Raw genomic sequence first — 27,509 nt, 5'->3', positions numbered from 1 at the left:
TATGTGAACATGAATGGTTTCAGCCTAACTTTGATCCACCTTTCTTTTGGTGAAGTCTCTGGGATGTCCCTCTGGTGAATATTCCTTCCTCACTCTCAATATTGGACTACTTTCAGAATTGGCTCACATCCAAACTCCTGGATCAGATAACACAGATCTGCTCACCAGAACACCAAGTGGTTGGCTAAGTGATTGATTCAGGGATAGATATGATGCGGCCGAGTCAAGGAGAATCTTACAGAATCTATTACTTGAAACATTTGTAAAGAAGTTTGCTTTTCCCACTGAAGTTGCCAAAACACCAAGGTGGAATTCTGAAGCTGCTGATGGCTATATTTAATGACAACATTTGCAAAGAGTCTGCCTGGGAATCATGCCAAAGACAGGTAAGTAAGTCATAAAATGAAGAAAGATTAATTCCCAATGAAATATCTCAGTCCCTGCATCCAATTGTTCCTGAAGCCAAAACAACCCCTGGACTTTCTGGTTGTAACAAGGCATTAAATTATTTTACTTCTTAAAGGCAGGTTGAGTTGGGTTTCTGTTCTTTACCATTGAAAGTCGTAACTAATACAGTAAAATTAACTTTGTTTTCAGGTCATTCTTGCCAGAATTATATTATAAAACAGACAGATGAGTTCACAGTATGAATGATGACCCTATTAAGGATATCACTGACTATACTGTAAACATCATAACAGAGGCAATAGTTTTCAGTTCCTGAAACATAGAACGTGCTAAATTTCTTAACCTATTTTCCCTAATAACTTCACGTTCAATTCAGGAACAAAAATAAATGTCAGTTAAGTTGAAATACACATTACAACTAAATTGCAATGCAATTCCTAATTATTTTTAGTGTGTCCTTTTATGATGAAAGAGAAAACCCATTTTAGTACAGTGTATCATTAGTTTCTATATCTTCTAAATAATGAATTAAAAAAGAATCTTGTAAAAATGATACAATAGCCATATAATGTATATCTGTTATGTCTAGTTTGCTGAACTCTAAAACAAAGAAACCACTATAATATTTTCCAGAATTTATTGTAATTTATATTAAACTATGCAGTAAATAAACCCAACTCTAGGGTTTGTTTGTTTGTTTGTTTTTTTACTATTCTACATTCATTATGTATAAAACCTTCTATTATTATTTTATTTTTTAAAGATTTATTTATTTCTTTGAGAGAGAGAGAGAGAGTGTGTGTGTGTGTGTGTGTGTGTGTGTGTGTGTGAGCAGGGAGAGGGGCAGAGGGAGAGAGAGAAACTCAAGCAGATGAGTGCAGAGCCCAACATGGGGCTCATTCCCAGGACCCTGAGATTATGACCTGAGCAGAAATCAAGAGTCGGACACCTTACCGACTGAGCCCCCAGGTGCCACTATTATTATTTTAATCACTAAGTGTGTTAAGCTTGAGTAAGATGCATGTTATACAAAATATATTGAATCTCTGTAAGAAATTTGGCAAGACAAAGAATAGTGTTTTACTTATAAGTAATATTTACTATTTCAATGTGTTACTTATGTACTATCACCAGTTTAGTGAAAGTTGTCCTTCTTTTTAGGTAAATAAAATAATAGTTCCACAGCTGAAAATTTTAGCTATGTAATGCTATTTTATTAATAAGAGTAAAATGCTAGATACTTCAATTTTTAAGAAATATTATATGAATGGTAAGATCTAAACATTACACAAATAATAAACTTCCAAATTTAAACAGGTTTCAACTATATTTCCTTGTGACAAAGATTAGATAACTATGCTTGATTTCCTAAAACTGATTCAAACCACATAATTTACAATTAACCATTTTAAAGTGCAAAATTCATTGGTGGTTGGTATACAGTCCATTGGCATTTAGTGTATTCACAATGTTTGCAACCACCAGCTCTCTGGAGTTTTAAAAATTTTTAATCACCTCATAAAAACACCACATAGTCTTTAGATAATTATCCTAATCCCCTGACCCCATACCCTGGTAACTCCTAATCAGCTTTTATCTCTATGGTTTTAACTATATTTTGGACATAAAACAAACAGGAATTATACATAATGCAACATTTTGTCTTTGACTTTTCTCAAATAGCATGTTTTCAAGGTTTATTCAAGTTGTATCATGTATTGATACTTTGTTCCTTTTTAATGCTGAATAACAAATATATATCTATATATATCTGTTGAAATTTTCCTCTTGAGGCAGTTTTGGTAATTTATGTGTTTCTAAGAATTTGTCCATTTTATCTAGATTGTCTGATTTGTTGGGGTATAATTGTGAATAGTATTATTTTGCAATCTTCTTCATTTCTTTAATGCTAGTGGTAATTTTTGTTTCCGATTTTTGTTATTTGCATATCTCTCTTTTCTTCTTTAGTCAGTAAATCTAAAGTTTTATGAAATCGGTTGATTATTTCTAAGAACCATCCTTTAATATCATTGGTTCTGTTTTTCTATTTTTTATTTCATTTATATCTACTCTAATGTTTGTTATGTCCTTCCTTCTACTTGCTTTGAGCATAGTTTTCCCTCTATTCTTTTTATTTTTTTAAATGTTTTTAAAGATTTATTTATTTGAGAGAGGGAGCACATGTGCAAGACAGTGTTGGGGGGAGGGGCAGGGAGATAGAGAGAGAATCCTCAAGCAGACTCCCTGCTGAGCGCAGAGCCCCATGTAGAGCTGGATCTCATGACCCTGAGATGATGACCTGGGCTGAAATCAAGAACCAGCTACTTAACCAACTGAGCCACCCAGGCACCCCCTCCCCTCTTTTTAAAGGGAAAGTTTAGCTTATCAATTTGAGATCATTCTTCTACTTTAATATGGGTATTTACAGCTATAGATTTCCCTCTGAGTCCTACTTTTAGCTGTATCCAATAAGTTTTAGTAAGTTATGCTTTTAGTTTCTTCATCTTAATAAATGCTTAATTGTTTTCTTATAATTTCTTCCTTGTCCCATTAGCTATTTGCAAATATGTTGTTTGATTGCCACATATATGTGAATTTCCCAAATTTTCTTCTATTGTTGATCTCTAATTTAATTCCAATTTTGTCAGAGGAGATTTTTGTATGACTTCAATCTTTAAACTTATAGAGGCTTAATCTGTGGCCTAGCATTTAGTTTATCCTTCAGAATGTCCCCTATGTGCAGAAAAGAATGTGTCTTTTGCTGTTGTTCATTAAGTGGTGTCTAAATGTCCATTTAGTGATGTCTAAATGTCCAAATAACTATTTGGTGTATAGTGTGTTTCAAGTCTTCTCTTTCCATGTTGATCCACAGCCTAGGTTTTTTGACTATTGTTGAAAGTGGGATAGTTAAATCTCCAACTATTATTGCTGAACTGCCTATTCCTTCCTTCAATGTTGTCATTTTTTTGCTTTATGTTTTGGCTCTGTTCTTGGGTACATTTTTTTTTAATTGCTCTATCTTAATGAATTGGCCTTCTCATAATTTTAAAATGTCTTTTGTCTCAATGGCATTTTTTTAATCTTAAAGTCCATTTTGTCTGATATTAGTGTGTCCACTCCAGTACTGTTTTGGTGATAAATTAAGGATATATATCTTAGTTTTGAGAGCAAACACTGAGATAAGCAAATAAAAATAATGCCAGGAAATTAGGAATATAAAAAATGAATACATAGAATAATATAAATAACACATTAACCAATATGTTCACAGAAAAGGAGGGATATAGAAAGAAAAAAAATTACATGTGACAAATTGAGAATAACTTGCAAAGTGGTAGAACTTACCCGGTCATACCAAAAATTACATAAAATGTAAATGGAATTTGTATTCCAATTAATTTGTATTTCAATTAAGTGGCAAAGATTGTCAGAATGAACAAGAAGAAAAACTCAACTTTCTTCCATCAACAAGAGATTCACTTTAAATATAAAGAGACAAACCACTTGAAAATAAAAGAATGAGAAAACATATATCATAAGCATGATAAACGTAGGGTATGTTTCTATATCAGACAAAATAGACTTCAGGACAACATTGAGATAGAGTGGAATTTCTTGCTGAAAAGATTAGTTCATAAAGACATCCCAACAGTCACAAACCCTCATAAGAGAGTTTCAAAATTCCTGAAGCTAAAACTAACAGAATTAATGAGCAAAACAAACATAGCAAAACACAATACCCTCCTCAGTACTTGATAATATGACTAGACAAAAAAAGCATGAGCTGAAGAATTATGTCAACAACCTTAACCTAATGCTGTATATATTACAATTACAGAACATACTTTTTGAGTGTATGTGTTCTCGAAAGAATATACACCATAACAGACCACATGCAGAACTACTAAAAGCATCTCAATAAAATACAAATGTATAAAAACTTAGAGTTACTTGTCTGACCCCATGAATTAAATTGGAAAACAGTTACACTAGTAATCTAGAAAGAATCACATATACTTGAAAATTAAGTAAAACACTTTTAAATATCTCATAGGTCAAAATAAAATTACTCAGGAAATGTCAAAAATGTTTAATTGAATGATACTGATTATACAATGTATCAAAATATGTGATATGCAACTACAATACTATGAAATAAAAATGCACATCTCTGAATTCTCACATAACAAGAAAATAAAGATGTTAATATTAAACCTTCAATTCCACTTTTAAGAAGCATAACTGTTAAGAAAACAATCTCTCTGACAATATCATCAAAAATAATAAATACTTAAGAATAAACTCAACCAAGGATGAAAGACTTGTATACTGAAACAGTAAAATACTGATGAATGAAATTAAAGCAGGCATAAACAAATGCAAAGACCTACAGTTCATAGATAGGAAGAATTAATATTGTTAAATGTCCATACTTCCCAAAGTGATCTACAGATTCCATGCAATACCTATCAAAATTTCAATGGCATCTTTTACAGAAATATTTTAAAAATCCTAAAATTTCTATGGAATCACAAAAGATCCCAATTAGCCAAGGCAATCTCGAGAAAAAAAGAAAAAGCTGGAGTCATCACATTTCATGATTTCAGAATATATTACAAAGCTATAATAACTGAAACAGGATAGCCCTGGTGTAAAAACAGATATGTAGGCCAAAGGAAAAAAAAACAGAGAGCCCCAAAATAAACCCATACATATATAGTCAAATGATTTTTTGACATGGATGCCAAGAAAACAAAGTAGATGTGGGATAGTCTCTTCAAAAACTGGTGCTGGAAACACTGGGTATCCATACACAAAAAAATGAGATTGGACTCATACCATACACAAGTCAACTCAAAATGAATTAAAGACATAAAGGTAAGATCTAAAACTGTAAAACTCCTAAAAGTAAACATAGGGAAAAAGCTTTATAACATTGGTATTGGCATTGATTTGTTGGATATGATGCCAAAAGCACAAGCAATAAAAGCAAACACACACAAGAGGGATTATGTCAAACCAAAAAATGTCTGCACAGCAAAGAAAACAATCAGCAAACTGAAAAGGCAACTCACAGAACAAGGTCAATCAGATATCTTATTTGCAAATCACATATCTTATAAAGGTTAATTTCTAAAATATAAAAGGACTCATGCAGCTCAACAGAAAAAAAAAAAAAAGATTTTTTTTTTTAAGTACAAAGGAATTGAACAGATAGTTCTCCAAAGAGGATGCACAAACGGCTAAATGGTACATGAAAAGACACTCAACATCATCAATCATCAAATGAAAATCAAAACTACAATGAGATATCACCTCACAGTAGGATGGCCACTTACAGTTGGCAAAAAGTCAAAGGATGACAAGTGTTGGCTGGCAAGGAGGTGGAGAAATGGGAATGTAAATCGGTATGGCCACTGGAACCTCCATACTGGTACAGCCATTATGAAAGACAGTATAGAGAGGTTCCTCAAAAAAACTAAAGGTAGAACTACCACATGTTCCAGCAATCCCACTTTTGCCTATACATCTAAAGGAATTTAAATCAGGATCTCAAAGAGATATTTGCACTCACATGTTCACTGCAGCATTATTCACAATAGCCAAGATACAGAAGCAACCTAAATGTCCAGTGATGAGTAAATGAATAAAGAAAATATGGGATATACATACAATGGAATAGTATTCATTCTTAAAAAGAGGAAATACTGCCATTTGTGACAACATAGATGAACCTGGAGAACATTATGCTACGTATCTAGGATACTGAGTTATACACAGAGGACACGTACTCCAAGATACCACTTATTTATACTATGAACCTAGAATAGTCAAACTCATAGAAGCAGAGAAGAAATGGTGGTTGCCAAAGGTTGGGGAGGAAAGGAAAAATGGGGAGATGTTAGTCAAAGGATACAAAATTCCAGTTATAGAAGATGAATCACTCCCAGTAATCTACTACTGTACAGCATAGAGCTTATAATTAACCTTATTATATTGTACCCTTAAAAATTTGTAAAGTAAGTAGATATTGTGTTCTTATGACATTAATAATAATAATAATAACAATAATAATAAATAAAAGGTCAGGAGGAAACTTTTCTAAGTGATGTGTAGGTTTATGGAATAGACTCTGATGGGTTTCATAGGTATATATACTTATCTCCAAACTCATCAAATTTTATACATTAATTATGTACAACTTTTGATATGTCAAAAATAAAAAAGCAACATGACTAAGCAGAAAGCAGGAAATAAGATATCACAGCAGAATAAAATTAATAGAATCCAATCAAGAAAATATACAAAGTTAAAAATGTTTTAAAGATTAATAGATCTGATAAACCCCTTGTCCTGAATAAGGTAAAAAGGAGATAAACACAAATTATCAATATGGTGAATGAGAGGGCTATCACTCTAGATTGCCAAGGTTTAAAGTATCAAAATAATGGAATATACACACAAAAAAAACTTATTCCAATAAATTTTACAACTTATATGCACAAATGACTTGAAAAATGCAATTTACCAAAATTGGCACAATATTAAGTAGAAAATCCACCTACACTTACAGTTCAAAAAAATGAATTATTCATTAAAAACTTTCCCACAAAGAACACTCCAAGTACAAATGATTGTACTGGTAAGTTTATACCAAATGTTTATGGAAGAAATAATCTTACAAATATTTTCAGAAAATAGAGAAGGGGACCACTTAAATTTATTTTTTTTAGTTTGTCATAACACTCATTCCAAGCCTGATTTTCAAAAAAATTTGAAGAAAAGAAACATCTCTCATGAACATTGAAATAAAATATATTAGCAACATAGGTGAAAAAATAGATAAAAAAGGAATCATTAACAACAGGAACTTGTCCCAGGAATTCAAGACTGGTTTAAAATTTTAAATCAATAAATGGAATTCGCCACAATAACAGAATAAATTGCAAAACCTATATGTTCATCTCAATAGATGCAGTAAAATAATTTGAAAAAGGTACTATCCATTTATGCTAGAAATATCTCTCATAAAATGAGGAATATATTAGAATTGGTTTAATATGGTAACTCAAAAGAAAATAAAAAATAGTTAATCTTATTTAATGGTTGTAATGGTTAATTTTATATGTTAACTTAGATAAGCTATGGTGTCCAGTTGTTTGATCAAAAACACCAGTCTAAATGTTAAGTGTGAAGGTATTTTTTCAATATAATTAACATTTTGTTTAAACTTTTTTTTCCAATGTGATTAACATATAAATCGGACTTTGAGTAAAAAGATTACCCTTCATAATATAAATTAGCCTCATTTAATTAGCTGAAGGTCTTCTGACAAAGACTGAGTTTTCCTGAAGAAGGAGTTTGGGCTCAAGACTGCAACATAGAAATGCTGTCTCAGCTCGCAGTCTTTCTGGACTGCCCTGTACATTTTGGAATCAAGACTCACAACATCAACACTTACTGAAATGTTCAGCCCTCTAATTTGCCCGAAGTATTTCAATCTTGTCACTTCCATAACCATGTGAGCTGATTCCTTTATATATATAAAAAGGAGATATATGTATCCTATTGGTTCTCTGGTCTCCTAACACAATGGTAAAATATTAAAACCTTTATTTTTATTTTTATTTTATTTTTTTTCCTGAGAGAAGGTAAAAAGTAAAAATGTTTGCTCTCATACCATTTTTTTCAACTTTCTACTTTGGCTCTAAGTCTAATAAAGAAAGTCCAAAAAAAAAAAAAGAATAAAAGTTAGGAAGTTGGAAAGCTTTTCTAATTTACAGATTTCATAATGATCTGTTAGAGCAATATTATCCAATAGAAATATGAGAACCACATTAAATGTCTAGTAATTACATTTAAAAAGTAAAATGAAACAAGTGAAGCTAATTTGGTAATGTATTTAACACAAAATATTCAAATGTTATCTCAAAATTAAAAAATAAAAATATTAATTAAATATTTTACAACCTTTGCTTCATATACCTTCAAAATCTACTGTGTATTTTACACTTAGAACGCATCTCAATTTGGACTATTCCCATTTCAATTGCTCGATAGCCACATGTGACCATGTGGTTATGATATTGGACAACTTGATATTTTAAAAAATTCTAACCAATTTGAAAAACAATTACTTAAAATATACTATTACTTTAATTATAAATAATTAAATTGAGTAAGCTCAATGCACACATGGTCCAACAAGACATCTATTAAATTGCAAAAGAATTCAATAAAGCAAGCTTTCTCTTGAATTCTAACTTTGATGATCCCAGATAGAGAATATATAAGTATCTTTAATTTTGAATTTTAAAAAAATCTGTTTATTTAAAATATCTTTCACTAAAAAAATAAAATAAAGTAAAACGTCTTTCATTATGAGCATTAAGGTTAATAATTTACTAGCCTCCTCTGACTTTATGTCACATCCTGTTGGACAATATGGCTAACACAGTAACACATCACAAAAACACCAAGTGAGGTAATAGTACTTATAAGGCGATCTTAATCCAGTCTCCTCCACTAATTATCTATCCAGATCCATACGCCATTTAGAAAATTACATCTATCCAATAAAATATCCTTTAAGAGACAACTGAGATAACATATCAAAATAAGTAATAGCATTTTAGGTTTTAAAAAGACAACAATATAGGTGTGAATGGGTTTTATATCTAAGCCTGTTGGGGCAAAAGGCAGGTAGAAGGCATGAAAAATGCAAAGGGTTATTTTTAAAGCTTTATATTTGAATAAGGCATAGTCATCATATTTCTAATATCTGACATATTTTATATCTGTCCAGATGAGATTTATTCACAAAGCACTCTTATAGAATACATATTTTTCTTGTTTAAACAAGATAAAATTTTTTCTTTCTTAATTTCGGGCAAAAAGAAATTTAGAAATGGTGAATTCAAGTTTTACTCAAATTAAAAATAGCTGTAATAATCCATTCCAATTCAGTTTTCTTAGATATCTAAATCTATAATTTAGAATTGTTCATTGATGTTGCAAAACAAACGTTTCCAAGATCAAATTACACACACACACAAACACACACACACAGAAAACACACGTCTCTTTGCTGGAACACTTCTGAGTATTAAAAAACCTAATGTGCATTGTAATTTTCCAAGATAGAACAAATACACAATATTCCCAAGGCTTACTTCATAAAAATGTTTTTTAGCTGAACTTTTTTTTTTTTTTTAAAGATTTTATTTATTTATTTGAGAGAGAGAGAATGAGAGAGAGCACATGAGAGGGGGGAGGGTCAGAGGGAGAAGCAGACTCCCTGCCGAGCAGGGAGCCCGATGCGGGACTCGATCCAGGGACTCCAGGATCATGACCTGAGCCGAAGGCAGTCGCTTAACCAACTGAGCCACCCAGGCGCCCTTTAGCTGAACTTTTATAAAATTTCATGGGAACACTCTTTAGTTGAACAGATACTTGGGAGAACTGACCTAGAATATTATCTTTACTCCTTTAATTCTTTTTTTTTTTTTTTTTTTTTTTTAAGATTTTATTTATTTGCGAGAGAGAGAATGAGAGACAGAGAGCATGAGAGGGAGGAGGGTCAGAGGGAGAAGCAGACTCCCTGCTGAGCAGGGAGCCTGATGTGGGACTCGATCCCGGGACTCCAGGATCATGACCTGAGCCGAAGGCAGTCGCTTAACCAACTGAGCCACCCAGGCGCCCCATCTTTACTCCTTTAAAGAACCGATAATATATTTTAATTTTTCCCATGATTCAGTATGGATACACACACACACACACACACACACACACACACATATGGATGGATATATATATCATATATATAAATAAAATAGAAATATCATGGGGGCGCTTGGGTGGCTCAGTCAGCTAAGTGTCTGACTTTGGCTTAGGTCATGATCTCAGGGTCCTGGGATGGAGTTCTGGTCAGGGATTCCCCGCTCAGTGGGGAGTCTCCTTGACCCTCTCCCTCTGCCTCTCCCCCGGATCATGCTCTCTCTTTCAAATAAAGAAATGAAATCTTTAAAAAAATATATAAATATCATGCATATATAAAATACAGAGAATTATAAAATAAAATACATGTATAAAATAAAGAAAAATTATGGGCTTATATTATGTATCAATAAAATATAAATATAATACATATATAAAATAAAGAAAATATAATACATATATAAAATACAAATATATATGAAACATGAAATACATATATAACATATGTAAAATACAGTTTTTTAATTTATGTAAATTTAAAACTATCTTAATTTTATTTATTTTAAAGGTTTGGATGAAATGTGCCAAACAAAATATTCTGGCAATTTATGTGCACTATCTGCAAAGTAAAATAAAAATTCTGAGCAGAAGATGCGTTAGCATATTTAAACTGAAATTTTCAACATTTATATTGTTTTTATAAGCAGACCATTCAGGGGCACCTGGGTGGCCTAGTCGGTACAGTTGGTTACACTCAGTACTCTTTGGTTTCTGCTCAGGTCCTGATCTCAGGGTTGTGAGATTCAGCCCTGCCCCTAGGGCTCCCTGCTCAATGAGGAGTCTGAGTTTCTCTCTCCCTCTCCCTCTGCTCCTACCCCCAACCTCTTTCTCTCTTTAAAATAAATAAATAAATCTTTAAAATATATATTAAGATATATATATAAAATATATATAAATATATATAAGTATATAAATATTTACATACATATATGAACAGACCATTCAATAGCTATCTTCTTACATTCTTTTTTCCCTGTTTTGTTGCATTTAGATTTTTCCACCCGGGCAGTTCAAAGGTCATTTTCATCAGGCTTTCAAGGAATGATTAATACGATTTTCAACAAAGACTCACATAATTAAATTGGATATGTACATTTTCACAGTTTACATTTTATATTTACAGTTCACCTGATACATTATTTAAGTTCAACAGAAGATATTCAGTCATAAAAAAATTAATTGCTTAATAAAATTTAAGTATTCAGGTATCTTCAGTAATGTCATCATGCTTTAATAACTAAATAAATAAAATTAGAACAAGCTTTTTTTGACGTAACTTGGGAATTTTTTCCTCCATAGAACTAACCAAAATAGAACATGTAATTATAGTGATTCTTTAGGAACAGAAAAAACATTCACAAGTTCAGAAAATGGTTTAAGACACATGGGGTTCCATCTGCTACCTGCTCTACTTTTTAAAGTACAAAACCCATATCATGGTAGAGTCAGTAAGCTGCATTCAGAATCTGAAAATCCATCACTGCCAGTTCTGCAACAAGTAAATAGATTCCTTTTCTATTACAGAATGGGAGTTGTCTGCTCTGACCACCCTCCTCCCTCAGACCCATGATAAAATCTGCTTAGTAGCTTACCACAATTTTTAAAATCATACTTAAGTTTATTACTTTGGGGTAAAACCTCAACATTGCAGGAAGCTCCTATAATATACAAATTTATTAACTGAAGTATTATTCATTTAATACCCCATTCATCACCACTCAGTGTTTCAAATTGTCTAGCACAGTGATTCTCAAATTTTTGGTCTCAGGATCCCTTTACATTCTTAAAATTGATCAAGGACCCCAACGAACTCTTGCTTATGCAAGTTATAGCTCTCTATATTTAGCATTAGTAATTCAAATGATAAATTCTATAAATTTTTATTGATTGATTTTAAAATAGCAGTAATAAACCATTTACACATTAACATAAATGTCATACTTTTAATGAAAAAATCATTGTTTTGTGTCAGTCTCAACATACAGATAGTGATGCCATCCATGGAAATGCCTGTGGGCACTCACCTGGGCTCCTGCTACTTATGGGAGCCCCATAGACAATTTCCCAACCCAAACCAATGTTGTGAGTGGACTAGCTTTTGTGGTTCTTATTTAAAAAAAATAATAATTTATTCATTCATTTGAGAGAGAGAAAGAGAGCACGAGCATGAGTGGGTGGAGAGGGAGAGAAATCCTCAAGAAGACTCCGTGCTGATCACCAAGCTCCAGGCAGGGCTCCATCCCAGGACCCTGAGATCATAACCTGAGCCAAAATGAAGAGTCCGATGCTCAACTGACTGAGCCACCCAGGTGCCCCTGCGGCTCTTATTATGATTGCAAGACACACCTCAGCTACAACTATCACGGAATTTTGGGAAAAAAAAAATTATTACTCACAAGTCCTGAAAGGTACAAGGTATGCCCGGGGCCACACAGTAAGGTAGAGAATAGACTTGGTGTTCTGCCCTTATTGGGGTCAAGGAGGGGGTGACTTTATTGGTGAATTTAAAACATTAGAGTGGGAATTAAAGTGCAGGGAAGGAAAAAGAGGGTCACTCTAGTCGTCAATTATCTAGGTTACCCAGGGTTTTCTAAAAGGGGAACTTCATGGGTGAGGCAGTCTGGCTCTTTATCTCATTGTGTAGCTGGCAAAATGCTTATTCTAGATAGATGTCTTTAAAATGGATTTCTCAGCAATCAAAGGTTAGTATCAGACACTTATATTATAATCAAAAAAGCTAATTATCAGGTACTTACACACCCTACCCACTTATATTTTCCAAAACAAAAAGAATGGTAAGAGGGGTTCATTGCTTTACATTTCTGTAAATCTCTTTAATGTCTGAATTAATAGAAGACAATTGGATTGTCATATCAGCTCTGCATTCAACTTACTGTAATGATATGTCATGTATCCTTTGGAAAACTCCACCAAACAATCTTAGTCTTGGAGAAATAGTTTTGATTTTATATACAGCCTGTAAGTATTGTCTTGTGACTCAATATCTCCTAAATCTTTCCAGAGTCTATATGAAGTCAAAACTAACAGTTAGCACCATCCCTGAAAAAACTCCGGGAGAGCTAGGATGTGGATATAAATACTGGGAGAATAGAGCCTGGGACAGAAGGGCCTCAAGATGTCAAAGGATAACCAGAAAATGTATCAGAAGAATGGCGGTTATGGGAAGCCCCCAAACCAAACTTCACTAAGTTTACAAATATTCCTTGAACTAGCTCTATCAAATATGTTGTCAATTATTAAGATAAGATACTTTCCTTAACTTTTTATATTTAGGTTCATTTCTTATATTGAAGTTGATTTACCACCCTGCAATTATTGGGATACACTTTTACTAGTCCTTCCTACAGTACAATAATAGAAGCACAAGAAAACATCACTGACTGCAAATGATGTCTTATGGCATGTATTCATTTCCCTTCTAGGCAATGATGTTCCCTTTTTGAACACTACAACCAAAGGAGTGCCATAAAACTTCTAATTCCAACCATGAGTAATTGTTTACTTCTTAGTTGAAAATAATCCACTCTTAACTTCAGAGGGTATAAAGTCTGAGAAAAAATAATAACCCAATCACTGAGATCCAGAAACCATACATTTCAACATTTTTTTTTAAATATATTTTTTTAAAGATTTTATTTATTTATTTGAGACAGAATGAGAGAGAGAGAGAGAGCACATGAGAGGGGGGAGGGTCAGAGGGAGAAGCAGACCCCCTGCCAAGCAGGGAGCCCGATGCGGGACTCGATCCAGGGACTCCAGGATCATGACCTGAGCCGAAGGCAGTCGCTTAACCAACTGAGCCACCCAGGCGCCCAGGTACACTTCAACATTTTTATCAGTTTCCTTCATAGTTACTTTACTTACCAATTCTTTATGTGAAAAATAAAACATAAATTTAATTATATACTTTGTCAGAATATATAAAGGACATGATATGGACAAAATCTGGATTCTGTACTTAAATGTTTTTTTGCCCATACAACCGCCGTTGCTTCTATTGAAAGCATTTATTATAGACATGACTCCTGATTTTTGAGACACAAAATCAGAAAACTACAATAATATTTTAATTACACATAATAATAAATAATAGTCACATAAGTTCATAAATGTAAACAAAATTACATAATATATTGTGGATTCAAAAAAAGAGTTAAATATAATACTGTGAAATAACTTTCAATCTTAAATTATACACAAACCATAGTCTTTTTCTTAAGAAAGGAAGATGTTTCCAATTGTGATACGTAAGAATGAAAGAACAAAGAAATAATACAGAGTGAGAAATAGTTTTAGGTTAGGAATTCACACCCAACTTAGATCGTCCTACTGACATATAAAATTTAATTTGAATAAAAAATGTAAAATGATATTCACGTAAAAATGCTAAGAACATATATTAAAATGTATCAAATCAGGAGTGGTTAATCTATGGAGATGATTAGCTATTGAATTCAGAATTTCTTGGATAAAAATAATGACAGCAATTGAAGGATTTGCTAAGGTCGAATATGCCTTAAGGTATCGCACAGAGTGTGCCTGGCAACGGGATTTGGGAGAGCATGTAGAGCTTGTTCCTATATTTCCAGAGGTAACAGAGTCACTTTGTGGAAGTTTTTTTTTTATAGCTCCTTCAAGATAGACCCAACCAGTGTATTGTTGGAAGGGTAAGATCTCTAGCACATTGACCCAATGTGGTCAAGCTATGTATTCTCTGAGTTCATTAAAAACCATGAAAGTGACATTTCTCCCATCTGATATACGGCCCTTGTAAAGAAAATAAAACTCCAGAGAAAGGTGTGTACCTCCAGAAAAGAAAATATGGTTCTAGAGGTCTCGCCATCACCAAGGGAAGGTATATAGTGCAGATGGGTGCACCATAGCAAAGCACATTTCTGCAGAATCTGAGTGCTGTCACTGGCTGATTAACATCAGCCCATCTGCTCAAGTAGGTTTATTAGCCCTGAACAGCAGACCAGGCAACTATTGTTAACTGAACTTTGGAAGGAGGTAAGAGAACATTTGAGGAGGACATCAAAATTTAGATTTTGATTCAGAATATGATGAAATCCTTCATTTTATGGTAAAAACCCACCTTGAACTTAGGGGAAGTTACTGAACAAAAGGTAAAACAATATATATATTTTTTTAATTTTGTAAGAAACTGCATTTAAGAAATGGATTTTATTGGTGTTTTACTTTAAATATTAATTTTTACTGGCCTAAGACTCAGAAGTGTGATCATTTCTGTTGCCCCTACATTTGTTAACACTACAGTTTGGGGACACACCATATTTTGGCGCATATTATGAAAACCGAATATCCTTCTTTTCTTCCTATGCTGAGAAACTTAGAAGAAACTGCAGAAATAATACCACCATTTTATTGTTCTCATTTGTTCTCCAGTCTTTTATCCTTTCCCATATATTTCACATACGGTACTCCATATTTTTAGTAGGAACAGTGTAGGTAACATATATTTAGTACAGGTGTTCATGAATAAAACCAAAAAAAAAAGATAAAAGCTCCTAGATTCTGCAGAATTGTTCCCACTGTTGAGTTTTTCAAGCAGCTACACTGTTTGTTCTCCACTATTAAAAAACAGCTCCAACACATGGAATCCAAATAATAATAAAAATATTGCTGCTCATTACACTCTGGAAATGAGAATCACATCTTCATTTCCTCAGCAATGTATTTTTAACATACATTTAATAGCAACACATATTATTTAATCATCATATTTACACTAGTTATTACCCCTACTTCGATACAAATTGAAACCGCCAAAAGTCAAAAAGCTGATAAAAATAGAACCGACATATAAACTCAAATCTTTTCACTGGCACCCTGAAAAAAGTTTATTCATCTAATTTTCTTACTAGGCTTGTGTTAATAGCTAAAGAATTCTATTGCAACTCATTGTGAACGAATAACATTACTCATGAAAAAGAGGTTCTGATTTTCAAAAGAGCTATAATTACCAGTAAAAAAAAAAAATAATAATTCCCCATTTTTCCTTTCCAAAATATCTACTTTGATTATATGACTCTGTTTTCACTATTTTTTAGAGTGATATAATCTGTAGCACATGACTAACTCTTCAAAATTCAATATATTGTTTTTAAACTGATTCATGTGTACGGGCCATGCTTAGCCAATAAAGCTTTAAACTCCTAGACAGCTTTGTTAAGCCTGGTGTCAATAGGCATATTTGATGTTCCCATCTCCTTCATGGCAAATTTCTGAATCTCTGATTGTCCAAGGGGCATTCTCTTTGACGCCTACTTCAAGGATGCACTTGCAAATGTTGGTGGTATGTTCTCCAGTCACTGCCTCTTTGATGGCAAAAAGGCTCTTCTTGCCACCCTTCTTTGCAGGACCCATTCTGCCAGGCACAGGTCAGAAATAACTCTCCCCTACACTCTTAGACATTTTATGAAATCTTACTTTCACCCTTTGAACCTAACTGAAAGCTGTTAATGTTTTTACAAAATCTCTTCTTACTCCATCACTCATCATAATTGTGAAAAGTTAGAATTGGACCCCATTAATCCTCAGGGATGTTACTATTTCGTAGTTTTATAAAAGTATACATAAAAACAAAACAAAAACAAAAACAAAAACCAAAAAAACCTCTGTCTTTTATGCTATTTTGTGAGATTCAGCTTCCATCTCTGCTAGTTTCTGTTGATTTTCATCTAACCAGGTACCCCACTTTGTTCACTGAAGACTTGCCATTTGGCCCAGAGTCTTCCTTTGCCCATCAGTATCTTCAATATCCTCAATATCCTGGCCTCCTTGCTTTTTAACTACATCTCCAATGTTTTGTTGGTTTTATTTTTTCTTTGCACTCTGCTCAACACCCTTCCCCAACTACCTTGTTATCACCTAAAAATCTATCTCTCAAATCACTAAATCAGATAATCTGGTCTCTTCTGTTTTGATCTCTCAAATGCTTTCATCATACCTATTGTTTCTTATCATTAAAATCTCCATCATAGCAGCTCTTCCTGCCCACAGGTCCTGTCCCCATGCTTTAATAAAACCACCTTTTACACCTAAATAAATAAATAATAAAATAAATAAAATCTCCATCACATGGTTCCCTTCACTTTTCCCTCTCAGCCACCCTTCACTTTCCTATCTGTGTTCCATAATTTCAACAATATATTTTTAAAAGATCCATGTCCCTTCCTCATTATCCATCTATCCTATTCATCTGGATACCCTCTTCCTAACTGAATTCAAGTATCAGTCAACAATCTTCTAAGGGTGTCCTATCCTCAATGTTCTCTTCAAATTCAGGCTCCACTTTGCATTCATATTAATTACTGTGAAATGCAAAGCTGATCACATCCCTTTCCTACTTAGAACTCACCAAGATATTTTTTCGCTTTTAGTATACAGTTCAAAATCTTGTATGACCTAAAAATAGCTTTGTAACCTGAACTCCATCAACCTTACAGATCATTTCATCTTTTGCCACTGATTTTCCTTCATTCTTTTCTTTCTCCCCATGGACTTTTTGTTTGCTCTTCCCCATACCTGTTAACTCTATTTGGATTTCTCCTCTCTTTCCTAGGTCAGAATTATCATTTAGATTTCAACTTAAACATCAGTTCTTCCAGAGAGACTTACCTGTTATCCCACATATCACTCCATAGATACCTCTGTGTATATGCTTGCATAACACTGCCCACTGGAGGGTAAGTTCCTTAAACATATAGCCCTGTTCTTCTTGATCAACTCTATACCTTTTCCACATATAATACCTCACCTATTATACGTGCTTAATATGTATTATTAATAAAGGATGAATTTCTCACTAATGTCATAGAATAATGATCCAAAGACAAGAAAAATGACTTACTCTTTTAAAATGTTGAAATTTAAGATATGAAAGCCAATGTATGCAAGATATGTACAAACATATCAAGATTTCTTATAATTACAGAACCGTTTGGGAAGAATTACTATAAATATGACACATTTACCTGTTATTATCAATTCTTTTTTTAGTTTATAAAATATATATAGTTCTTAATTATTGCTCCATATGAGTCGCATTTTTCTTAGTACTATAATGTAATTATCTAATATTAAGCTCTTTAAAGAAAAGTCCCATGGTTATTCAACCTCATTCATGTGAATCCTCCTAAAGCCTGCCTGCTATCCCCAAAGTTGCAGAAACATAGATGCCTTACAAATATCCTCTATCCCTTCTATCTTAGAAATAGAATCCTAATTTTATTCAATAAAGCAGTGTTCCCAGCCAAAATAATACATTTCCTAGCCTCCGCTATAGCTAAATATGGGCATGTGACTAAATTGTCGTCAGTGACATTAAAAAGAGTATTTGGTATTTGGTGGAAGGCACTTTGGTCAGTTAGGAAGCACATACTTTGGCTATTTCCTGCTTTTCCCTTTCTCTTTTTCATAAAATGAGCACATGGTGATGGTGGCTGTACCAACCATCTTGGATTATAAATTGAGTTTGAGGATAGAAATAACATTTTACAAATGTGAAGCAGATGATAGAAGGAAATTAGGTCCCCTTAAATTCAGCAAGCTTTCAAGATTCAAAAGGGATACCATAATTAAGTTGAATATGATTAGTTGTTGACTGATTCTCACCTCCTCAGAAGTTTTTTTGTACTACAAAACTTAGCTGAAAACCACATTTCCCAGATATCGTTACACGTAGGATTATGTATCAAAAATGGTTTCAAAATTAGATGAATTTGTGTAAGATCTCGAAAACGTTAAACTCAATCCATCAATGTTTTCTTACCATAAAACTGGCTATCCTCTGCCATCATTGCTCCCTTGGGACCTGTTTTTGTGTTTGTTTGGATTTTGTTTGTTTTGTTTGTTTGTTTTCAGATTGGCTCACAGGCTTAATATGACTGGGCTTCTCATTGTTGTTTCAAGATATTCTCTCTTACTGTCCTCTAAAAAACCCCAGCTTTACAATAAAAAAATTAAAAAAAAAATAAATAAAAATAAATAAATAAAAAACCCCAGCTTTGATACTCTTTTACTTATAGGTTTTATAACCTTGATTGCTCTTGTCATTTAACAAAGCCTGTTTATACCCCAACTTCTAATGATCCATTCCATTTCTGGCATATTTATACCAATTTATGCATTAAAAACAATCTTTCTTTCCCTTTGGCATTTCCATTCTACCCATAGCTCACCAATGATGGGGTCAACCCTACCTACACCACTCACTCCCGTGGTCATCCATGAAAGCAGACCTTGGCATTACTACTAAGAGTGATATTTTCATAAATCCAATGCCATGCATCCTATTCTCTGACCATTTCTTCCTAATTTTCAAGCTCATTCTTTCTAGCATTCCCAAATCCAACATGCTCTCAAATCCATTAAGAGCACCAATCCATTGATCATATAACTTTTTGTTATTCATTCACAATTTCCTCTTTGCATTTCTTACCTTGCAACAGAGATCAATCTAAAATGTAAGCCAATGACTCAGTCCTCTCCTACTACTCTCCCCTTTGTCCACACTTTTCCAGTCACACTGACTGCTATACTATTTTCAAACATGCCAGGAACATCCCTGCTTTAGGCTTTTATAGCTGCCTTTTTTGCCTGTCCTCCAGATACTCAACTAAGTCACTCACCTCTTCAGATCTTCAGGTTTTTGCTCAATTCTCATCTTCTTAATTAGACTTACCTAACCAACTATTTAATAAGTTCCCCCCCAACATACCAATTCCTCCTTACCCTACTTTTCTTTTTCTTTTCACTCTTCCTTTCATCTATTGATGCTATAGCAAATTACCACAAACGTAATGACTGAAAATAACATGAAATGATTATCTTACAATTCTATAACTAGGATTTCAACAAGGATCTTCCTAGGTAAAATTAAAGTGTTGGCAGGGCTGTGGTACTCTCTGGGGGCTTTAGAGGAGAATCTGTTTCTTTGCCTTTTCTAGCTTCTAGAGGCCACCCACATTCCTTGGCTCATGACCACTTTCCTCCATCTTCAAAATCATCACCCTACTTTTCTTCCATTGTCACATTTCCCTCTGAATCTCTTCTGTTTTCTTCTTCCACTTTTTTTTTTTACATTTCTTTTTATTTTATGTTATGTTAATCACCATACATTACACCATTAGTTTTTGATGTAGTGTTCCATGATTCATTGTTTGCGTATAACACCCAGTGCTCCATTCAGTACGTGCCCTCTTTAATACCTATCACCAGGCTAACCCATCCTCCCACCCCCTGCCCTCTAGAACCCTCAATTTGTTTCTCAGAGTCCACAGTCTCTCATGGTTTGGCTCCCCCTCCGATTCCCCCCCCCTTCATTTTTCCCTTCCTACTATCCTCTTTTTTTTTTTTTTTAACATATAATGTATTATTTGTTTCAGAGGTACAGGTCTGTGATTCATCAGTCTTACGCAATTCACAGCGCTCACCATAGCACATACCCTCCCCAATGTCTATCATCCAGCCACCCCATGCCTCCCACCCCCCACCACTCCAGCAACCCTCAGTTTGTTTGCTGAGATTAAGAATTCCTCATATCAGTGAGATCATATGATACATGTCTTTCTCTGATTGACTTATTTCGCTCAGCATAATACCCTCCAGTTCCATCCATGTCATTGCAAATGGCAAGATTTCATTCCTTTTGATGGCTGCATAATATTCCATTATATGTATATATATATATATATATATATATATATATATATATATATATATATACATACCACATCTTCTTTATCCATTCATCTGTCAATGGATATCTTGGCTCTTTCCATAGTTTGGCTATTGTAGACATTGCTGCTATAAACATCGGGTGCACATACCCCTTCGGATTTATCCCTGGGCTGCAAGTTTGGTTCAACATCCACAAATCAATCAATGTGATACAATACATTAATAAAAGAGAACAAGAACCATACGATCCTCTCAATAGATGCTGAAAAAGCATTTGACAAAGTACAGCATATTTTCTTGATCAAAACTCTTCAGAGTATAGGGATAGAGGGTACATACCTCAGGATCATAAAAGCCATCTATGAAAACCCACAGCGAATATCATTCTTAATGGGCAAAAACTGAGAGCTTTCCCCCTAAGGTCAGGAACACGGCAGGGATGCCCACTATCACCACTGCTATTCAACATAGTACTAGAAGTCCTAGCCACAGCAATCAGACAACAAAAAGAAATAAAAGGCATCCGAATCAGCAAAGAAGAAGTCAAACTCTCACTCTTTGCAGATGATATGATACTTTATGTGGAAAACCCAAAAGACTCCACCCCAAAACTGCTAGAACTCATACAGGAATTCAGTAAAGTGGCAGGATATAAAATCAATGCACAGAAATCAGTGGCATTCCTATACACCAACAACAAGACAGAAGAAGGAGAAATTAAGGACTCGATCCCATTTACAATTGTACCCAAAACTGTAAGATATCTAGGAATAAATCTAACCAAAGAGGCAAAGAATCTGTACTCAGAAAACTATAAAATACTCATGAAAGAAATTGAGGAAGACACAAAGGAATGGAAAAAGGTTCCATGCTCATGGATTGGAAGAACAAATATTGTGAAGATGTCAATGCTACCTAGAGCAATCTACACAGTTAATGCAATCCCTATCAAAATACCATCCACTTTTTTCAAAAAAATGGAACAAATAATCCTAAAATTTGTATGGAACCAGAAAAGACCCCGAATAGCCAGAGGAATGTTGAAAAAGAAAAGCAAAGCTGGCGGCATCACAATTCCGGACTTCCAGCTCTATTACAAAGCTGTCATCATCAAGACAGTATGGTACTGGCACAAAAACAGACACATAGATCAATGGAACAGAATAGAGAGCCCAGAAATGGACCCACAACTCTGTGGTCAACTAATCTTTGACAAAGCAGGAAAGAAGGTCCAATGGAAAAAAGACAGTCTCTTCAACAAATGGTGTTGGGAAAATTGGACAGCCACATGCAGAAGAATGAAACTGGACCATTTCCTTACACCACACACAAAAATAGACTCAAAATGGTTGAAAGACCTAAATGTGAGACAGGAGTCCATCAAAATCCTAGAGGAGAACACAGGCAGCAACCTCTTCGACCTCAGCCGCAGCGACTTCTTCCTAGAAACATCGCCAAAAGCAAGGGAAGCAAGTACAAAAATGAACTATTGGGACTTCATCAAGATAAAAAGCTTTTGCACAGCAAAAAAAAACAGTCAACAAAACCAAAAGGCAACCGACAGAATGGGAGAAGATATTTGCAAATGACATATTGGATAAAGGGCTAGTATCCAAAATCTATAAAGAACTTATTAAACTCAACACCCAAAGAACAAATGATCCAATCAAAAAATGGGCAGAAGACATGAACAGACATTTTTCCAAAGAAGACATCCAAATGGCCTACAGACACATGAAAAAGTGCTCAACATCCCTCGGCATCGGGGAAATCCAAATCAAAACCTCAATGAGATACCACTTCACACCAGTCAGAATGGCTAAAAATAACAAGTCAGGAAACGACAGATGTTGGTGGGGATGTGGAGAAAGGGGAACCCTCCTCCACTGTTGGTGAGAATGCAAGCTGGTGCAGCCACTCTTGAAAACAGTATGGAGGTTCCTCAAAAAGTTGAAAATAGAGCAGCCCTATGACCCAGCAATTGCACAACTGGGGATTTACCCCAAAGATAAAAATGTAGTGATCTTCTTCCACTTTTAAGAACCCTGTGATTACGTTGGACCCACGTAGATAATCTGAGATAATCTCCCTATGTTAAGATCAGATGATTAGCAATCTTAATTCTACCTGCACAGGTTTGGAGGATTAAGATGTGTACATCTTTGGGAGGCTATAATTCTACATACCAAATCACATGATTTGGTATGTAGAATTATAGCCTCCCAAAGATATATATGACTTATTCTGCTCCATTGATCTGCTTGCCTATCTTTACAGCAATACCTCAGTCTCACTTAATGAAGTTTACCATAAAAGTAAGCTTGATATCAGGTAATTGAGTTAACATAGTTTTTTAAAGATTTTTTAAAAAAATCTATTCTAGGTTCTATGTTTTTCTATATAAAGGATATAATCAACTTTTCAATTTATACACAAAAGCTCTTTGGGATTTTTATTGGATGACATTAAACCCACAAATCAATATAAAAAGAATTAAAAACAAAACAAAACTAAGTTTTCCGATATATTTATAACACATTTCTTCATTTGTATAGGTCCTATTCAATTTCTCTTGGTATTTTTTTTTATATTTTCATGTAACAATGTTAAAAATAATTTTTTTACATTTATTCCTAAGTATTTTATTTTTTGATAGTATTGTAAATGGTACAATTCTTAAGTCTTTCTTTTCAAATCTTTGATTTTTGTATATTGGCCCTCTATCCAGTGAGAAAGGTAAAGTTCACTTTTTAACAGTTTTATACTATATTTCTTAGGAGTTTTCTACACAAACATGTCTGTCACTTGCCAATAGTAACAATGTTATTTACTCTTTTCTGGTTCTTTTGCCTTTTATTTTCTTTTTTTGCTCTAAGGCACAGTCTAGGACCTCCAGTGTAATGCGGAATAGAAGGTATGAGAATAAGCAAACTTGCCTTTTACCCAATTTAACAGTAAAAGAATTAAATATTTCACAACTAGTAAAAGGATAGCTATACAAGTTTCATTGCTACCATTTATCAGATGGAGAAAGCTACCATCCATTCCCAGTTGTCTGAGTGATTTTCCTATTAAATAATCATTTATTGTGTAATGAATTTAAGAATAAAGAAAAAAATATTATTATTTTTTTGTATTTAACCCACTACTTACTGTTTGGGTGACACTTCTTTCTATAGATCTGATGTTTCATTTTATGTCATTCCCCTTCATACTGAAAGATCCTCCCTTAGCATTTTTTATAGTGTAAGTCTACTGGCTAAAATTCATTAATTTTTTATTTATTTAGAATGTCTAATGAATAATGGAACACTACATCAAAAACTAATGATGTAATGTGTGGTGATTAACATAATAATAAAAAAGTAAAAAAAATAAATAAAATGCCTTTGTTTTGCTTTATGATTTAAAATATATTGCTACATGTAAAATTCTAAACTGATAGTTTTTTTAAAGAATCTTAAAGTTGTTATTCTATGTTCTTTTCTCCATTGTTTTGCTGAGAAGTCATCTTTTATATCATTGTCTTCCTTTATGTAATGTCTTTATTTTCCCCCTCTGTCTACATTCAAGATTTTTTTTCTATTTTCATGGTTAGCATTTTGATTATGTCTAGATATAATTTTCTTTGTATTTATTCTGCTTGCATTTTGCAAAAAAAAAAAAAAAAAACAATATTTGGTCATCGTTTCTTTATTTTTTTTAAAGATCTTATTTATTTATTTGAAAGAGAGAGCAGGAGCAGGGAGAGGGGGAGGGACAGAGGGAGAAGCCGACTCCACTCCTGCTCCATCCCAGGACCCCAAGATCAGGACCTGAGCCTAAGGCAGATGCTTAACTGACTGAGACACTCGGGCATCCCTGGCCATTGTTTCTTTAAAAGCTTTTAGCTATTCTCAGCTCATTCCAGTTAATTAATAACTGCATTGAAATTAGACTGAGAAAAATCACCAATAATTGTCTGGATGCTGTATCTATCTAATGCTCTTTTTTCCCCTTATTTTCTGAATCTTTGTGTGATAACTGCCACTGTTTCTTTCTTTCTGAAATCCCTTTTTACCTCTATGACTTGTGAGGGATCACTTTTTCCTGGTCCTCTTCCAACTGAACTCAGTCTCCACTATTTGATATGTTCTCACTATTAGCTTTAAATGACTGTGTTTCCTAAACATCATGCCTTTAGTAATCTTCATTTCTTATTACATACCTTTCCTAGATAATTTCTGTTAAATTTTGTCTTTGATCCTGACTTCTCCTTAAGATTTACTGTCATATCCAACCTGCACTGAAATACTATAAGCAAATAAAAGCTGAACCTATTATTTGCACTTTCCATCTTTCTTTCTTTCTTTCTTTCTTTCTTTTTTTTTTTTTTTTTTTGATGGCACTTCCATTTACCCAATCACCCAAGCCAATTATTTAGTGATCCTTCTAAATATGTTCTCTTTCTCATTACTAACCCTACTCATCAACCATCAAGACCTGCCAATTCTAACCCCCATCCCTATTGCTATAATTGAATTCAGGTCCTCATTATTGTGACCTTAACCACTGTAAAAGAATTGGATTTCTATTTCTCTATTCTAGTTCTATTAATCAGCCTTCAAGCAAATGCACATATTCCAAAATACAAATTAAATCTTCTCTTTTCACATTTTTAAACCATTACATATTTCTGCATAATCTGAAAGATACTATCCAAGCTCTGGATAAATGTCCTTCCTAATATGCCCTTGTATATCTCTCCACTTTTGACTCTTAATGGTCTTACCACAACTTTATTATTGTCATATACCCCTAAACATGGTGTACTATCTTTCCCTTGTTTCCAGAATCTGCTTTCTTTACTTGTTTACCCAGTGACTTCCTATTCCTCCACCAAAGGAAGATGTCATATCACCCATTCTATGAAGCACCTTTGAACAAGTTATCACTCTCTTTTCTGTTTTACTTCACATTTGCATAGGATAGCACATATGTATTTACCAACCTGATAATATTAGTTCATATCTGTGTGTGCTCCTGTATTTTCTTCTTTTTATATGTGTCAACAGTGCTTTGTAGAATGCTTGGTTTATGATAAAAACTTCCATTGTTTCTGTAGTGTAGTGGTTATCACATTTGCTTCAAGATTAAAACTTGTATTGTTTTTCTTTTTTTAACTTTCATTCACTCCTTTTTTTTCTTTTTATTATTTTATTTATTTTAATTAATTAATTAATTAATTTTGCTTTGCTTTGCTTTCCCTCCCACTATAATATTCCGATGGTAAGAAATTATTGAAAGATGTAAGAAATTACTGAAAGATATATTTACTTATATATGAAAATTACACATTCTAACTGAGTATTCTTTTATTTCTAAATTTGTAATTAGGTTAAGTTAAAATAGCTCTGGTTAATGGCCTAAATACTACCAAACAAACCACAGTATGGGATGTCTGTTATCACTTAATGCCCTTTTATTCAAGTGCCCCCTAATTTAATCTTGAAAATTTAATAAGAATTTGGTATTTTTATTCTTTGTCATTTTCAAAACTATTTCCAAAAATTTATGTTGAAGAAATAATGAACTTTTGTAAACCTACTGATTTTAGGATATTCAATGTGGTAAAAGTAGCTAATTAGCTAAAATATTATCAATATTCAGTATTTTCTATAGTATATATCTCAAAATTCTTCAGTTCTAAATTTATTATTTTAATTCATTGCTTCCTATAAAAATATTACAAAGGAATTAAAAGCTAATGGTAAGTATTACTACTCCACTGCCACCATTCAATATGAACAATGACTATTTATTTAAATGATGTGGAGTTTTAAAAGATATGCTAAAAATTAACCCAAACACCTGTATCTTAACAGTTTAGATAAGGATCAAGTTCTTGCAAAGAACATGACTTATTTTTTTCTTTAGAAAGGAAATACTCATTTTTCTCTATACTTCAGTTACTAAAAATATTTAAGCTTTAAAATTATAATGTTGTGGTACTTTTTCTTATCCACTTCCATAATAAGTGAAGATATAAATATACTCAATAAAATTTCATAAAGCTTTTATAAATACCATGTACATTTTTCTGATTAATCATTTTCCTTTCTGAATATGACATTTACATTAAGAAATATAGTTTTTCTACATATTTCCTTCAAGTCATAAAAATCTCAGTGATGACGCATTTTTTTTGCCTTGTTCCAGTATTCTTTTTTTTAAGATTTTATTTATTTCTTGACAGAGAGAGAGACAGCGAGAGAGGGAACACAAGCAAGGGGAGTAAGAGGGAGAGAGGGAGAAGCAGACTTCCCGCAGAGCAGGGAGCCCAATGCAGGGCTTGATCCCAGGACCCTGGGATCATGACCTGAGCCGAAGGCAGGCACTTAAGGACTGAGCCACCCATGCACCCCTTGTTCCAGTATTCTTATGGAGATTTTTCTCCTCCAGACATAACTGAGTTAGTCAACAAAATGCTGCTTACGAATAAGCAAATCTTTTTCAGAAGGGAGACAGAAAAATATTAACAAAACTTATTATTTCCTGGAGGTAAGCACCTGACTCTTGGCTTTGGTTCAGCGCAGAATTTGCTTGAGATTCCCTCTCTC

This window comes from Phoca vitulina, unplaced genomic scaffold (genome assembly GCF_004348235.1).
Source record: "Phoca vitulina isolate PV1807 unplaced genomic scaffold, GSC_HSeal_1.0 scaffold5, whole genome shotgun sequence".
Lineage (NCBI taxonomy): Eukaryota > Metazoa > Chordata > Mammalia > Carnivora > Phocidae > Phoca > Phoca vitulina.
Note: the sequence above shows the minus strand (reverse complement) of the source record.